Source organism: Pinus tabuliformis, chromosome 9, assembly GCF_031772625.1.
Source record: "Pinus tabuliformis cultivar Carrire ecotype Pingquan chromosome 9, CPIR1, whole genome shotgun sequence".
In the NCBI taxonomy this organism is placed as follows: domain Eukaryota; kingdom Viridiplantae; phylum Streptophyta; class Pinopsida; order Pinales; family Pinaceae; genus Pinus; species Pinus tabuliformis.
The window spans coordinates 1,905,794,739-1,905,811,344 of record NC_142307.1 but is presented as its reverse complement, the minus strand read 5'-3'; the positions used below and the strand labels follow the sequence as shown (position 1 = coordinate 1,905,811,344).

General features: G+C 37.6%; 1 protein-coding gene across 4 annotated transcripts in view; it reads left to right on the top strand.

Annotated features, from left to right (window-relative positions):
• The window catches only part of LOC149156555 (cellular apoptosis susceptibility protein, putative / importin-alpha re-exporter), a 60,409-nt gene extending 47,805 nt beyond the window's left edge, over positions 1-12,604 (top strand). The window contains exons 2-3 of one of the 4 annotated variants that reach the window (XR_016262280.1): positions 7,426-7,523; positions 8,221-8,769. The gene's annotated coding sequence lies outside the window, so the exon portion shown is untranslated. Of the gene's footprint in view, positions 1-7,425; positions 7,624-8,217; positions 8,770-12,413 lie in introns of those variants that run through there. The other 3 variants (XR_016262279.1, XM_089438289.1, XM_089438288.1) reach the window with 3 other exon arrangements.
• The last annotated feature ends 4,002 nt before the right edge of the window (positions 12,605-16,606 follow it).

The following is a 16,606-nucleotide window of genomic DNA, read 5'->3' as shown; positions in this document are numbered from 1 at the left end:
AGAGCAGTTCATGAATCCCTAGTACCATTTAGTGGTTGCTTGTGTTCCACCTTTTTGGATAAGGATGATGCACCTTGATCACCATGCCTAGCCGACTTCACACTTGTACCGCACACTTAGCAGAGGTTCCAAGGTCCAGATGATGATGTGTCTCATTGCAGGAGTCAAAGGGAGGGCTTATGTCATCATCCTAGCCCTTACAAATGGTTTACAAGCATTATCGATCCGCTTGGAGACCCATGAGGATGTCCTTGTGCCCCCACACCCATTTGGGGGCACCACAGTGACTTGCTTGGAAAACAAGGGGTCAACCCCTTATTCACTATGTTTGGAGTCCATTCTCTCACTATGGCACACTTTGGACTTCATTAGGCCTTCTCAATGGCACAACGACTCATTATGTTGATCATTTTTCCCTCTTGAGGTTTATTTTTATGTTATTGAGCTATCTTGGTGGGCTTGTCACCAAGGGATGTTATTATTGCACATTATTTTATTATTTGGGGCTTAATTAGGCCTAATTAGGCAAATCAAACTCTTTAGAGATCATATAAATTGATGAGAGGTGATTCATTTCTCTCATCATCACTTGGATTGGATTGGTATCTCTTGAGAGATTTTCACAATTTTTGCTGGGATAACTTTTGGAGCTTTCTTGATGCACTATGATGCTTGGATTTTTGATGTTGTCTTTGGAGCTTCTTTATAATGTGAAATTGATGAATGGATATACTCTCTCTCTCATGTAAGTCGAAATTTTGATGTTATTCTTGTTATCTTACTTGTCAAATGCATGTATCTTGTTATCATTGTTCTTGTATGGGTTAATGTAATGCAAAATTCTTCTGGGACCTTGAACAAGTGATTAAATGCATGTGTTGAGTTTTGAGGGATTGGGTGAATGTTCCTAGAGGCACCCCTTAGGTTGAAGACTTCGAAACTTTGTCGACTTCAAAACTTTGAAGTATAAATTCCCCATTGATCTAGTTGTGGCTCTTGGAGAGGCTAGCAAAGAGAAATTAGGGCTCCTTAGCTCACGAAAATTCTCAATCTTTGTGTATCTTGACTCCATTAGGTCCAAGCAATAAGGTATTGATCCTTGTATCCCTTTGGTGGTCAAATTTACCTTTCTTTCTTCACTTTTCCAAATTCTAGGCCTAACCCTAGAGGGTCACCTAGGGCATCCAACAAATTTTATTGTAGCCATTCAAACCCCTCGATTTTTGGTCCACTATTGTGCAGGGCTTTTCTCTAGAGGTCCTCCAAATTTCAAGCAAATCTGATGGTGGAATCCCGAGATATAGCAAGCCCTAGTCATAAGACCAATTTTTGCCCTAGGTTGATGTGGGTTAGTGTCCTCACTTGGATCATTGCATTCAAATCTCAAAAGAAAACTTGTCCTTTGATCCTATTTTTTCCCCTAATTAGGTCAAGTCCCTCCTTGGTTGATCAACTCCATACCCTTGACCTAGTCAGGGTCCACTCGGGTTCTTTGTGGTCCCACAACTCTACAACTCAAATTCCACAAGGATTACATAGAATGCATTTCTTCACAAGGATCCTTAAGCCTAGGAAGCCCCTTGTCAAGGCATATCCTCCAACCCTAGGTCTAGGTATCCTCATAGCCCTTCTTAGAGAGCCAATCACCTTGCTTTCAAAGCAAGCAAGCCAATTACTTGAGCCTCTCTTGTGAATAGGCTTTAGGAATCACTCCTCATCCTATCATTGACCTTTTCATCCTTGTGATTCCTCTTATGTCGAGTCTCCTCCTTCCGGTGAAAGTCTGTGAAGAGCAGGGAGCCATAGCTAAGATGATAGTGGGCTATTATTCCATTGTTGCCCCTTGACCTAGTAGTTGCTCTATAGAATCCCCTCCTAGGACCCCTGCTAGTTTTGAGCGGTAACAATGCCACATACCATCGGAAACAACTCAACGAGGAGAATCCATCAAGGATGATCTTGACATGAAAAACCATGAATTGCCGTGTCATATTAGTCGACAAAGGCGGGGCATCTCCTGGTGCTGCTTGGGGTGAGATCAATGACAACCGTATATCAATAGACATTTGCTTCTACATGTTGTAATTATCTTGATCATAGACAACACCTTACACACCAGGTCACCAAAAAAATTGCACTCAATTGTTCACTAGATTGTAGATTGAGCTACAATCATCCTTTAATTGCACCAGGGGAAATGATTTGTTTAAGCATCCATTGTCAAGAGAAACTGATCGCTCAAGAGTCAAGATACTAGATGTGATCACATTGGAACAAAAATGTCCACATTGCATATGCTATCTTGAATCTGATAACCGTTATCATTACCATGAAAACCATGTTCTTCCTTCTCATGTCGATGCCAATACATAGGATTCAAAAGTTTGGTGGAAAAAACCAGAATACATCATCAATGAGCTCAACATAAACTCTGTCATCACAACACCCTGCCATGAGGAAATCTTGCTGATCAATTTTGCTACGACGCAAAGACCTTACACTTTGTGAGGATATGCATATTCTAGGAGCGAGCGAAAAAATTAAAAGAGTCGAAATAATGTTCGATGTCGGGGAAATGTGGAATCTATGTACAGTAAATCGCTTGGAAAAGCCCACAAAATAAAACCGACATTGCTGCTTTTGGGAGTTGGATGTTGAAGTCATGGCGCTGTTTGTTGTGAAGGAGATCACTATTAGGGCTTGGGATGAAGCCATGAACACGTAGCCCAAGGATCTCACATGGAATGTTATGGGTATAATGAACAAATGTTGGTTTAGAGTGATGCTAAATGTCTGCAAACCTCATCAAGGCGAAATTGGATTGATGTTCGAGCACTTGACCCACTCGGGCTGGATGGCCCGAGACAAACAAAATGAAAACACAAACAACAAACCACACTGAAGTAAAACATCTCCTCCCCTGTAGTGAACCTCGTGTCAAGGCACATCACGCTCTCGAAGTTCCAGAAACACAACACGACCGATTCTAGATGCATTATTGTGCATCATCATGTTTACGATTGAAGTTTCTCAAGGATCATCCAGGTGGAATGGACAACATTCTTATCAACGTCGGTTCGGTTTGCATGGAGGAATTTTGACGCAATCCACTAAACCAGAGGGAAATCCATCTTGGAGAGCTACAAAATAGGCGAGCTCGTGACCACAACGAATGGGTACTTGTCTTCCTCGGATATGTCCCTGACAATTCGTCCAATGCAGTGATAAAACATTTCCATTTCCTCATGCATAAGAAGAAGTCTTCCGAAAGGGAGGCAGATTTCATCATTCCCAGCCTTAGTTGGTCCTGTATCACCATTACCCGATAAATCCAAATATCAATCCAAATATCACTTTTTCTTTAGCAAAATCGCCAGACTTCTCCCACTCTTTGATCATATCGAGCAAAATATAAAAAGCATCCTTGAGAGGATTTGAACTCCGGACCAGTTCCCCTTTCGATTCTAGCAAAAACGGTTCTACAAACAACACATGTTCTTGTCCTATGTCTATGAGGCACTGAGGCAATTGCGAATTTCTTCTTCTAAATTCAACGACAAGTAGGCGGTGTTCTCGGAGGTGAAATTAGTAGGCACCGCAAAAACTGCTTTGACGACTTTGAATATGGAAGAATGATTTCTAACGTAATAACTTGTAGGGATTCATCATTCTTAGGCTGAGGTTTGGTAGTAGAATGTCTATACAAGTAGCTTAAAGTCGATTTCAGCTCCATGAGAGGACTTCTGAAGTTGAACACATTTCCAAGCCCTGACACCCATGGCCAATAAGACCACATCAAGCAATAATTTCTGTATGTAATTTTCATAATTGGGAGGCTTGAGAGGATTTAAAAATATAATAATGAGTGAGCATGGACGAGGGAAATATGCAGGCAAATAACGAAAATATCCCTGCCTAGATTCTTTTTCAAACAATCATTTCCAGCCAATCCTTTGCCAGTTTGTTTTATCCTTCTCCTTGAGATTAGGTGAGTTCAAATGGCATGACCTCTCAACTTGGCTCTGATACTATGTTGAATTTTCTACGATGATGAACAATAGAAACCAATCTTCTGATCTGATAATTACTACCTAATGATGTTGAAATAGTTTATCTAATGCTACAAATATTATCGAGTAATTATACACAAAAGATTCCAAGAATAAATACAACAAAAACAATAAAGATCATAAAGAGACAGCCATGCACAATAGAGACAACAAATTTTCCCTGTGAAACCCAAACTTGGGAGAAAACCCAACAACTCTTCTTCTAGGAGAAATTATTCTTCAACAAGGTTTACAATTCAAAATTGTCTAGAAATATGTGCCAAAAACCAAGTCCAAACTTCAGTCACTTCATCCTTTTTTCTTCTCCCACGTGTGGCTAATATAGAAGAGATATGATGATAAGTGTGTGTTCAAATGAAGTGTCACATCTTCTATATATATATATATACAAGTCAAATGGGTGCATTTACCCCAAGGGACACACCCTTTCATGGTGGGGCCGACTTGTCCCTTTTGAGCCTACATGAAACCCAAAAATAAAATTTATTTTATTTTAATTTCCATAATTTTTCTAGGCCGACTTAGGAGGCCTCTTGGCATGTGGGAATACCTCTTGATGCTACACAAAAATCAACAATATAAGCAAGAAATATCTTCTCACGAATGCAGTACTAAGAAATTGCTTTGACGACTTCAAATATGGAAGAACGGTTTCTAACGCAATAATTTGTAGGGATTATTTGTTCTAGGGCCGAACTTTGGCAATAGAATGTCAGTATAGGACGATCGAACGCATTTCTAGGCTCGGACACCCATGGCCGATAGGACCGCATCAAGCAATAATATATGTATGTAATTTTCGTAATTGGGATGCTTGAGAGGATTTAAAAATATAACAATGAGTGAGCATGGACGAGGGAAATATGCAGGCGAATAACGAAAATATGCTTGCCCAGATTCTTTTTCGAGCTATCGTCACCATCCACTCCTTTGCCAGTTTGCTTTATCCTCCTCCTTGAGATCAGATGAGTTCAAATGGCATGGCCTCTCAACTTGGCTCTGAAACTATGTTGAATTTTCTACATTGATGAACAATAGAAACCAATCTTCTGATTTGATAATTACTACCTAATGATGTTCAAATAGTTTATCTAATGCTGCAAATATCATTGAGCAATTATAGATAGAAGATTTCAACATAAAAACAATAGAAACAATAAAAATCACTAAGAGATAGCCATGCACAATAGAGACAACAAATTTTCCTTGGGAAACCCAAATTTGGGAGAAAACCCAACAACTTTTCTGTTGAAATATGTAACTAGGTTCGATCTTCATAAATATGAAATGTACTTCTTGATTCTTGTATATTGGAAAAAGAAAGAAAAAATAGTATTGTTATTTTTTAGTATGGGGTTTCGAGCATCGATTGAGTGCTTCTAGGGTTTTTCCTAGGGTTAAGAAGTCAAAAGAGTCATTGTCATATGAAGAAGACCCGATCGGGCACATTGTAACTTGTAAAAAGAATCATTTTTGTGTTTAAAAGAGTCAAAATACTGTCCAATACCAAGTTGGCCTGGCAGCTAAGGAGTCAGCCTCATTAGGGCATGTCGTCCTTCTTGGAAGCCAATATATAGGAGGGAACTTGACCTCCTATGGACACTCACTCATCTTCTCATCATCTAAGCGAAGGAGAAGTAGAAGAAGGCTAGCAAAGAAGGGAGAATTATGAAGGATGAAGTTTTGGGTTATTTCTTTCTATCTTTTCACATGTGCGAAGGAAGGAGGCTAGGGTTTTGTTGCTGCAAGATCGAACTTGGAAAAATTGCAGAAAGAAGGTCGAAGGAAGGTCTATTAGGTCATCTTCAAGCCCTAGAACAAGGAGAAACCGAAGCAAAGGTCAAAGGAAGCCTTGGAAGTCCTAGATTTGCTAACATGTGTGGAGGCAACAGCTGTTGCACGGGCTGAAAATTTCAGACTTGCAGTAGAGGCCGAAATTCTGTAGCTGGGGTTCAAAGTTGTGCAACTGGAAGATATTTGATTGGGTTTTACTTGGAGAAAGCAAGTACGTCATCAAGAAGGTCGGACTTGGTCTTGGAAGGGTATTGGTCTTGGTCTAGAGGTCTTGAAATTCATCATTTGAAGAATCTATAAAAAGAGAAGAGATTTGTGGGGTTTCCTCTCAAGTGGAGAGGTTTTGGCCCATTTAAATCCACCAAGTAATGTCATATATGTCAGGCAGTCAACAACATGTTGCCAATGATGGTGATTGCCAACTGTGAAGGTTTTACTGACAGTGTTGCCAACCCTCTGTATTTACTTTTAGTGGCAACTTGAGCAGTCCTGCATTTCATACATCTAATGGCTCTTGTGGTCTGTTAGAGAGTGAAGAGGTCAACTGGATAAGGAAACAAACATCGAGCTTATTTGATTAGTCACAGTTAGCAGTAGCAATAGTTTGAACTTTATCGTATTTTTCTTGCATAGCTTGTGCTTGATTCTTGTTTTGACCTTCATATGCTTCACAGCCTGCAATTTCATGGCGAATATCGGCTTTTTTGTGTTTTTTTTTGAGGATTTGAGTCATGAACAGCATCGTGATTCTGGGTTATACTGGCCGTGGTTTGCTGGTTTGTTCCATGTAATTTTTTGTTGACTCCATTTTTGTTTTGCTGTTATTTCTTGCTAGGGTTTTTTTCTTCCATATGATGGCTATGATATCAATCTGTGCTTGCAGGTCAGTAGCAGTTGGTACTAGGGTTGTCTAAATCTGTTATTCAATGGTAGCCCCAACTGTTATTCTGTACCTAAACACTTGCCATCTTGATGGCTGTAGTCTGTTGTTCTGTGCCCCTTTTGTAAATTCCATTTTTTTCTCATTACTTGCTAGGTGTTTCTTTTCCGATGTGATGGTTACAACTCACAACACAGCTCTATTCTTGCAGGTCGGTGGCAGTTGGCACTAGGGTTCCCTTTTGTTCTTCAATAAATGCCCTAAGTGTTATTCTGCACTGAAACTCCTACCATCCGGATGGCTGTCGTCTGTCACTGGTTGGTAGGGGTTAGTTATAGCAATTGTCTGACATTGGTTTCGTGTATAGTTATTGGCTTAACTGGGAAGGTTTTAAATAAAATGTTGAGTGCCTAACTATTCCATGTCATTGGATGAACAGTTGGATGAAATAAAGAAGGGTGTGTCTAATGTATGTAACAAAGGAGAACACATATATACAATCAATAACTCTATCAATTTGTTTCATATATGTCAACATTCTTAATATCTTCTTACAATGTACTCATTCCAGTTTGTATCTGATCTTCATGTTTCCCAATTAAAGGGAGATAACAGTCAGTTCTATTGAGTTATATTATGAAGCAAATTACTCACATGGTTCAACATTGATGTATTTGCTAGGTTATTGAAGGAGTTTTTTTGAGTGAAGCTTTGCTAATGCATAGCAATCGGTTGAAGGAAAAAGAAGTTAAGAATGGACCATTACAGAGTTGTTGCATGTGAGTATTTTGAATGGGCTGTACCTCATATGCCTTTGAAATAATGATTGGATTTTGAAAACAAAAGCCCTTTCTGTATTAAATAGGCCACAAGAAACGATGACACAAATTAGGTGTATCCTTTTTCATAACCACTCTAACCTGTTTCAGTTAGATGGTTAAAAAAAGTAGTTTAGCTATCGGAATCTGCAGTTAATTGTCAAGTTTTGGTACTATGTGGTGGATTCAGTGTTATGAGCTATTGGATCTTTTTAAATCACTCATTTTTAATATTTCAAGTTATGGCAAGACTGATATTCTGATGTTACATTTCAGAGTCTTTGATCAGAAGGAGAAGTGAAAGATTTATATGCTTTCAAAATGTTTCAAATTTTTACAATATTATTATATGTTGAGCCATAAGTATAGGAAACCAATTTGAGGCAGTGTTGAATTTGGGAATCAGTTGATTTGAGTGTAGATATTTGAAATGTGAAAATTCACTGATTATTTAGTATTTTGAACACCCAAAATTATGGTATAATAATTTGCACTTCAAAAAAATGCTAAATGATCGAAGAAGCTAATTTTTAAACGATTTGAATGATGATGTTTAACTTCTTGTCAACAGCGCCCACATTAGATCATGACAAATTACATAATTTCTGATATATATTTTAATGCTATTTTACTTTCGATTATGGTGTGTACATAGAAGAGCTCGGAAATTGCATCTTTCATTGGATGAATACTCCATGGGAAGACACAAGGGATGCTTCCCCACATTTGCGGTGGCATCCTTAATAAACCTGTTGGTGCAGACTAGTGCACCTCACCCAAGGGTATTTGAACCAGGCACCTGCTGGCATGAAACTAGCCAAATGCCCAACAACCTCGGCGACAATCAGTTGAACTCATCCCTTGGGCTTCATTGGATGAATACTTATTTTTATATCGAGTTAAATGACTTGGGTGCTACTTCTGAGATTCAGTATGTGAAATTGCATCCAATAATTTGTTGGCTACTTATACTTTAATGTCATTACCTGCAAACTAAGCATCAAGAAAAAACTGTAATGTGATTATATTTGTATTAAGAAGAGTACGAGTGAGGCAAAGCTATGATACCTTTGTTACATGCAGAAACAAATATATTTCGTTCTTGCTCTTTGTGACGTGTTAATGGTTGAACTTTTTGCTAAGTAACCAAATGGTTGAAAAAGGAAATCATTGCATGCAAATGAAAACAATGGAAATTAGGGTTGGAGAGTGTTGGTTCACTGGGTTAAAACTCAATAGGAACAAGCACAGGGAGTTTACAAGTATTAAGCCTAGGAAGGCACCATCCTTCCTGTTTATGTAAATCTTTTATTCAAAGTAATAAATGACAGATATGCTATTGCTTTTATGTTCACTCTAATGCTGTTCCATTGTTCCTATGCTCCTGTGTATTTATGGCATGTGGTATTCCTGAAAAGTCTCTTCACCAAAATACGGAAAAATATTGCTTTTGAATCTCAAATGATTGTGTTATCTTAGTGCATATTTGTTGTTACTTGCGGACCTTTGTTAACCATATGTTTAAAATCTGGTGAGTGCCATTTCATGTCCTATTTCTTTTCCTAGGCTTGAAATTTGTGAACTTTAGTCATCAAAAGTTTATATAGATAGAAAAGGTGTTGGCCAATGCCTTAGGCCTTCACATTTAGTACAGGAGGAAAGTTTGGAAGAGGTGTGATGTCAAGTTCATTGTTATTCATTCTCTTTGCGTACCTTTGTTTCCCATATATCTGTCCTATTTCTCCGAGGTTTGAAATTTGTGAACTCAATCATCAAGTTTATCTGGATAGAAGAGGGGTTGGAGTGTTCACATATAGTACAGGAGGAAAGTTTGGAGAAGGTGCAATGTCATATTCATTAGTTAATTGTATATCTACTGGAATCTCCTAGGGAAGGTGCCAAATTGCTGAATTGGAATCTCCAAATCATTTCGGAACAGTTTCCTGTAAATGAAAATAGTTTGGCATGCGATGGCTCTGCTTCCAGGAAGAGGAAATGAATCCTTTGTGAAAAAAGGGATGGAGGAGGGGCCCACAACTACAGGAAGTAAATCTAAGCCCCAGAAAACCAAAACCTAAACCTCCACAAGTTTTTTCACTTTTATTTGTAAACTGTGGGAGGCTGAGACCTGAGAGGGCTAACAGTAACAGGGATTTGGAGAGCATTAGCACTGTGACTGTCACAATGTACAGAAATTTGAAGAGCAGATGCCATAGCAACACTTCATTTGTAAAGTCTGGAGTGCAACATTTTTAGGAATCTTCTTTTTCAGGCAGAAAACCTTCCTTTCTATGATTATGATTATATTTTATGTATCTATGATGTAATTTCTGGGTGCAAGTTTTGACAAATCTGGAATGAAATCTAGAACGAGAATTTATAAATTTTGTTTATATAAGAATTGTGAATCTGTTAAAAGGTTAATAGTTTATTATTAGAAATCAGAAAATTTAACTCTGACATCTTTTTATGTATGATTCAATGAATGATGAATCTAAATCTCGAATATGAATTATGAATGTATGAATGATGAAGTCAGAAATAGTTTAACAAGTATTTTTAATGATTTTTCCAAAACTTCTCCATTTTTTAAACATGTGATTTAAATATATATTAATAAACAAATTAAGCTCAGGGTCCTGATTCCCTTATTCCTAATTTTGTGATGGTACCCATGATTTGTGTAATTTTGGTTTATTAAATTATTATATTCATTCTCTATAGTCTGTTTGGATTCAGTACAGAACGTGATGTGTATCTGAGTTGCTGTTCTTTGAATGTGGACAATCTCTATTTTCAATAGCAAAATTTTGATTGGAAAATTGTTTTCCATATGTTTTAGAATTTGATGAGATCCTTTTTCTGCCCTATTTCTCATGGGCTTGAAATTTGCGAACTTGTCATTAGAAGTATAGCTAGATAGAAGAGGTGTTGGCCAAAGCCTTCGGTCTTCACATTCAGTACAGGAGGAAGTTTGGAAAAGTGAATATCAAGTTCATTGGTTTGGTTAATTGATATTCATTCTCAATAGGTTCTGTTTGGATGGATTACAGGCTACAGCACGTGATATTTTGTATCTGACTTGCTGTTCCTTGAATGTGGACAACTATTAAAAAGTACTTATTTTTATTGGAAAAAAATGGTTGCAAATTTAGTTTGTGACTACGAGTGTGACATGTCTGTTTTATTTTTTTTGGCGAATTTTAAGGTTTCAATCTGGGTTTAGTTTTCTTTTCATAATAACTGTAGGCTATAATTAGTTCAAGATGAGTATTTATTGGAAAATTGTGTTGCAAATTTAGTTTGTGACTGTGGCATGTAATCTGGGGGTTTTATGATTTTTTTGGCAATTTTGCGAGTCATTAATCTGGGGATTTTATGATTTTTTTCTTAGCCAATGTAGTTTGTACTTGGTTTAACCCGAGTAAAAACAAGATACGCTTATTCTGTATTATGATTCTCGGTTTCAAGGCATTTCGTATAGAATGATATTTCCTTTTAATTTTGAGGATTCGTGGCGTTATTTATAGAATATACAGGGCGAGGGGTCACACGTAGGTCTTTTTATATTTTGGGCTTTTTTATATTCAGGGTTTTCAAATCTTCCGAGACCAATTGCATTCCAGAACCCAAGAATAATCGAGTTGATTTTTTGACTAATTCCATTCAAGAATCGGAGAGCATGAGTACTAGACATAATCACACGGTGACATTAAATCTAGTTTAATGTCAGAAACTGAAAACAGAGTTGTGCTGTGGAGATATCCCTGTCAAGATGGTTGAGGGCTAGATGCAGTTCAAGGGCAGCGGTGATGTGAAGTAGACTCGAATCCAATTTCTTTTTTTCTTGGTTTTCAGGACAGGGATATCTGACTGAAGTCAAATACTGATAAAGGGTCCATGGGTGAAGACACGAGGGACATGAGTGTTTTCGAGTCTAAAGTGTGTGGCCATCTCATGTTTGTGGCTGAAAAGTGGAACTCAATTGATTTCTTATACGATTCATGGTGCCAATTTGGCACTTCTATCAGGGAAATGGCAACGAAGAGATAGAAAGGGCCACCATTCAGATCAAAAGCTGCATCCAAGAGGAATTTCTGATAAAAAAGATTGTAACCATTTGGAGGTTAATAGAAAAAGCTTAGCATGCAAAAGATAAATCTGCAAATTGTACAGGGTACATTACAGCAGGGATCAGAGGAACTTCTGATAAAAAATATTGTTAACTATTTGGAAGGGTTATCAGGAAAAACTTAGCATCCAGAGGATAAATCTGGAAATTGGAAACATCACAATACAGCACATTATAGCAGGGATCAGGGTGGGCATGGTCTGAAACTCATTTCTTTGTGACTGAGGAAGCTGGTGCTAGTACCAACCAGCAACCAGTATAGCAGGAGGAACCGTGACCCCCCCGGACCGCTGCCCAAGCGTCATGTAACCTGCTGTTCAAATATTTGGAACTATGAGATTTTATTTTTATTTTTAACTGTTTCGGGTTTTTGTTTGTTTGTTTGTTATAACTGTTTTATTTTCCGTGCTTCCTGCCACTATGGAACCGTGACCATTCCATACAGTAGCTATATAAACTGTGGTTCACTTTCTTTTATATGTTTACAAATTTGATGTTTGTTTGCAACGGCTAGAATGTAGATAGTTAATTCTATATTAATCATGCCACTTTTATCTTATCTTGTTTTGTTGTATATCAAATTAGTGCAGAATATATAAAAACACATATTTATACATAAAATAAATACAGAATATTCTTAGTTGCTGGTATATGGATTTGTGGAAAGTTTCATTTCTGAGGATTTTTGGAAAATGACGTTTTGCTTTTATTTCGTGCAGGTATATGGATTTTTGGAAAGTTTCATTTCTGAGGATTTTTGGAAAATGACGTTTTGCTTTTATTTCGTGCAACTTTTGTAACAATAAGCATATCAGGTAGTCTTTGCCGTCTTTTAGAATAATGCACAACGTATTCTGGATGCAAATATCGTTATGTTAATAGGGGACTTCACTCTTTTATATATATATATATATATACACTTTTCAAAAGTTTTTCCAAAGATTTTTAGAAAATGATGTTTTGCTTTTAAAAAATGATCCCATTTCGTGCAACTTCGGTAATAAGCATATTATGTAGTCTTTGCCGTCTTTGAGAAGAATGCAGAGCATATTCCAGATGCAATAGCATTATGTTAACAGGAGACTTCACTTTCGTGATTGTCCCAATTAGAATAATTAGCATAAGGGCCATGGTATACTTGAGTTTATATGTTATTGTGGATTATATCTCTCAACCATTCTGGGATAAGCATTATTGAGGTCACATGTTCAAATCAAATATCAGATAGAGTATGTTTGTTTCAGTAGATTTGAAGAGTCAAATTGTTGTGCAGAGGCGGGTCACCTGTTTCATAAACAAGGGGCTCATACACCAATTTGATATTTGGCTTAGCCGTAACTTTAAAATTAGATTATTATTACTATTATATGTTCGGCTTGGCCGTAACCTTTAAATTAGATTATTATTACTATTATATGTTTGGCTTGGTCGTAACCTTAAAATTAGATTATTATTACTATTATATCATAGAAACAATTTTAGGATGTGTCAAAGTGTATTTGATTTAACAATGGGATATATATATAGATGAAATATCTTTATATTCCATATGAGGAATATACATGTTTTGGTTGAGGCTTCTTAGACAAGTAAGCTTGGATATATATATATATATATATATAAGAGACAATTTAATTAATGGATGGAGTTTGTAGTAAGTTCACTACTGTAGGTTAATATGGTTTAATGTCTGATGAGACCAAGATGTCTTGTGGGCCAAGATGAGACCTTGTGCATTTGGTCTTCAAGGTGATTGTCAATGGACCATTGACATAACTCATTGTGAAAAATATTCTTTCTACAAAAAATGGAGGTTACTTTGAATCCATTTTGGATCAAACCTCTCCATTTATAGGGTTCTGGTCCCCAAAAGTTGACTTAGATGAGTAGCATATTGTTTGTTCTCTAGTGCATGCTTTATTGCTTGCAATCTTGCAAATATTCAAGCCAAATTTAGAGAAATGTCTTCCTTGCGTATTTCCTTGAACAATTGTGGCTCTTTGCAATGCAAGTGCATGCATCTTTTCTTTTTGATAACTTTGACTCCCTAATCTTTTCCATTCGATGTGTAGTTCTTGGGATGATGCTTTAGTTGAAGACTCAACATTTCGGTTTCTTCTAGTTAAGTTGCAATGCTAAGAAAGATTATGCTACTCGTTGGGATGCTTGTATTTTCATTTAGTTCATGATCTTCTTTTTTATTTTTTAGCTAGCTTGAGGAATTGGTTCTTGGATCCTCTATTTGAAGATAATTTAGCCCTTTGTCTAAAACTTACTTCTTCCAGTTAATAGTCCGTGATGGCCTCTCATACCACAAAGGGAACTTGCAATAGATTGCCAACGATTATCAATGTTGTGGCCTTTTGTTTTATGGAAAAAAAGGGATGCTTTGCTATACATCTTTTGTTGTTCTCGTGCTAGCGAGTTTCCTTGTTTGGTCTTCCAAGCATTGTAGTATTGGATGTTGGAAATGTCACTTGGTTACCCTCATTCAAGCTTCTAGAAGCATGTTGGAGTAATGGTGTTTGTTCACCCCCTTTTTTTGTTCTCTTTTTTTCAAGTGAAATGGATTTTGTTTGGTCATTCCTACTTTGAAAAAGGTAATCTAGGCGGTCTTAGTTTGAGCCAAACATTTAAGAGATGAGTTGAAATCATTCCTCCTCTTTGCCACCAAAATTTGGGGCTTCATGCTTGACCATATGATTGATTACTGAGGGTCACGATCCCTTTACTTTTCTTGCCTAATCATTGTGCATTGTATCCCATATGTCTCCTTAACTTTGAACCTATGCCTTGGTATGCTTTTCAAAATTACCAACGAGCTCTTTTGAAATATATTGAAAAAGGTCCAGGTCCTTGGAGTGTATGCTTCCCATATTTGTCTTTGATCATGGTGATGAATTTTGAAATGACAATGGAAGGTATTTGTGCTTCCTTTGTCTATTGGTCAAGTTGCGACAATCTTTGCAACTTGACCAATTCAAGCTCCTTTGTTGCCATTTCTTTGTACAACTGAGCCATCATCTAGGTGACCCTTTGTTCTCATTGATCATCCAACCATTACATTCTCTCGCAATTACAAACGTTGAACTTTGCTCGTTTCACTATGTTCCAATACTAGTGAGAGTCCTAACATTCAACTAAGAATTCCTTTAGTAAAGACAACCATTTTGCAAAAATATCAAGGTCACTCTCTATGTTTGTGATAATCTTGTTGTTAAAATTAGCAACCAGGGAAAAACTTCATGTGGGTCATCTTATTCATGGCTAATAATATTTTTATTAGATTCCTCTCGTCGAGAGGTGTAGGATTGATATAAAGATCATCCAATTCCGATAAGTATTCATGGAGATATGAATTTATTTTGATTATGGAATTATTATCAAGCCGACCTACAACTCATGTAGGCTCAAAAGCCCAACAGTCGCATCTATTCACCCACCAACGTTGTGTATAAATATAAGAGGACTTTTCCTCATTTGGACTCACGCATCTCATCACATCTCTCTCTCTCTTCTGCGCAGATATGAGTCTCTTCTCTACTGCGTTGAAATGGGTCTCTCTCTCTCACACATGTGAAGCCGGAAGCTGTTGAATTTGAAGCTGCAACTGCAGAAGTAAAGATTGATTTGCGTGGCCTAGAAGATCTCCTCTTTGGAACTGCACTGTAGGTTCATCTGAACCTCCTTTGAAAGCCGCAACTTTTGGTGGTGGGAATGAAGTCAATCCGACGAACGGTTTGCAAGATATCGACTGCCCTAGTTTGAAGCCAGAAACTGCTGAAACTGAAGCTGCAACTGCAGAAGTAAAGATTGACTTGCGTGGCATAGAAGATCTACTCTTTGGAATTGCGATGTAGGTTCATCTGAACCTCCTTTGAAAGCCGCAACTTTTGGTGGTGGAATGAAGTCAATCCGACGAACGGTTTGCAAGATATCGACTGCTGCCTAGTTTGAAGCCTGAAACTGAAGATGCAACTGCAGAAGTAAAGATTGACTTGCGTGGCCTAGAAGATCTCCTCATCTGAACTGCGCTGTAGGTTCATTTGAACCTCCTCTGGAAGCCGAAACTTTGGTGGTGGAATGAAGTCAATCCGACTGTCGGTTTGTGAGATATGGTCTGCCCTGGTTTTATAATGAACTGCTAACGCTGATGCCACTGATCTAGGGTTTGCTGTTGCTGATATGAATCAGATTTATTGTACTATTTTCTCTGCTGAATTATTGAAGATAAAAGAAGATTTGATCAAAGGGTTTCCCCACACATTGTGGGGTTTGTCATTGGCTAGTCGCCACATCTTGTGTCTCTTGTCTTGGCTTGTTTTCTGTTGATCGTTTAATGTTCTATCTGCGCTTTACTTTATGTACATGTGATTGCTAATCGGTGGAATATAATAAGAAAAAGAAGTAAACTGTTATAAGCATAGAACATACCATAACTTAACATGGTATCGGAGCTGAGGTGAAGAAAAAGCCCGAGCAAGAGCAATCATTGAAGAGAAGATTGGCAAGGCTATCCTAAAAGAACTATGGGGTCCTCAACACTCTTTCCTACCAAAGACAAGCTCCGTGAGAAAGCTGACTATCACGGATGGAAGATGTCTATCGATCTAACCCTAGAAGATCAAGGAGTGCTGGACCATGTAAGAGGCAATATTGTTGAGCCTCCATCAAATGCATCCGCTGCTGCCTGGAACAAATGGAAAAATGGAGAAGTCAAAATAGAAGATCATTCGAGACTCTATCGACAAGCACTTGGTGTCCTACATCTCTGAATTGGACACCTCCAAGGAAATCTACAATAGACTGGATTACCATCCGAATGGTACGTGTTCAAGACTACTCTTCTGAACTATAATGTAATTCCTGGTTTCGAGGAATTAATGGCTAGATGCATTCAAGAAGAAACAAG